Consider the following 1,698-nt stretch of genomic DNA (forward strand, 5'->3'; position numbering starts at 1 on the left):
GAAGAAGAAGAAGAAGAAGAAGAAGAAACTTTCGAAATACAATAGGCCTTCGCAGCGCTTTGCTGCTCGGGCCTAAATAAGCATTTTCCTCTCTCTATCACTTTCATGTCGGTGATGTTTCTAGAGGAAGCTCATTTTTAAGTGTGAAGAGAAAGCAGCTGTGACTTGATGCAAAAATAGTGCAAACTCTTCACACCTGCTGAGAATATACATGCATTTAGTCCCCCCAGAGGGTTCAGCATCACAAAAATGTACTGTAGTGCTAACTGCTTTGTGGAGCAGTGGCTGAGAAAGATCAAACACTGGACAAAAACTACAACTAATACCACATCTAGTAAAGTAAGAATGAATCACTGCTTTAGTTTTGTTCCAGGGAGAGAGAGCCAAAGCAACATTCATAATGGAAAAATATGCTTCCCATTATCTCTATGGATATGACTCCCAGTTGCATCAAAAAAGATATAGAATAGCATAGAAAAGTCCATAAACTTAAGCGGTAGATATAGTTATTAAATTCAGGCATAAGGAACTATAAAAAATGGTGAAACAGGGATTTCGTTTCAAAGTTGCTTAATTAAAAGGCAAGAGTTTGTGCAATAAATGCATGCAAATCCCTTTACATGGGGAATTACATCTGGAGTACAACAGGGATCAATACTGAGACCAAAGTTATTTAGACTGTACATCAAGTGACCTTTATTTCGCTTGCAAATGACAAAATATTTTTTGTTCTTGGAAAAGTTTTAAGTTGATTCTGAAGGCTATATAAACAGAAATAAGTTCATCAATGGCTTGCCAACAATAAATTATGACCTAATTTGAGGGAAACAAAGGTTATACTGTTCTCTTTTGAGGCATAAGACAGAATCTCCAATAAAACTGAGAATTAAAGATACATATTTTGAAAGAGAGAATGACATAGAGTTTCTTGGTGTTATCCTGGACCATAAAATCTTCTGGAAACTTCTGTAGGATATATAAAAACTAAACTTGCAACATGCAGAGAAATTTTGGGATGAGTAAGCCATTATTCAGTCCATACATTGCAACAGTGTTTCAGTTGCACCCATCCTATTGTGCAGCGGTTTGGGGAAATAACTGTAAAAGCGTTCTACTTCCGATAATCACAGTTCAGAAAAACGCTGTAAGAATAATACAACATTTAGATCAATTGTATAGATCACACAAATGAATTTGTGGTCTAAAAAATTTTGACTTCTATTCATTTCTTATTTTATATATTGATTTATGCTATTTACTTATTAAAAATGACACTTATTCCTACAACAAACCCAATGCTTTCTCAAAGTTTACTCATAACATGTACTGCTTAACCAGTGTTTGTAATCTGTTTTGTCTCTTCCTACTTTAAGTAAGGGAACGACTCTGTCTAAGACAGAACAGGGCAGACCATCATACTGGTGAGATGTGGATGTTTTGCTCTCAATTTACTTTGCAAAGTAAATGAAGTTTAACCTAATTTTTTTATTTAACTGGACTGTTTGGCGGCTGCTCAGTGGCAAAGTCGGTAGCACTGCTGCCTTGCACCAAGAAGGTTCCAAGTATATTCCCGGCCCCGGGGTCTTTCTGAATGAAGTGGCTCTCCCTGAGCATGTATAGGTTCTCTCAGGGTATTCTGGCTTCCTAACCTGACTCCGCCAGATGGATTTGCTCCGCATATCCATCTTGAAACCTTCC

This window comes from Cyprinodon variegatus, unplaced genomic scaffold (genome assembly GCF_000732505.1).
Source record: "Cyprinodon variegatus isolate N-32 unplaced genomic scaffold, C_variegatus-1.0 Scaffold933, whole genome shotgun sequence".
NCBI classification, from domain to species: Eukaryota; Metazoa; Chordata; class Actinopteri; order Cyprinodontiformes; family Cyprinodontidae; genus Cyprinodon; species Cyprinodon variegatus.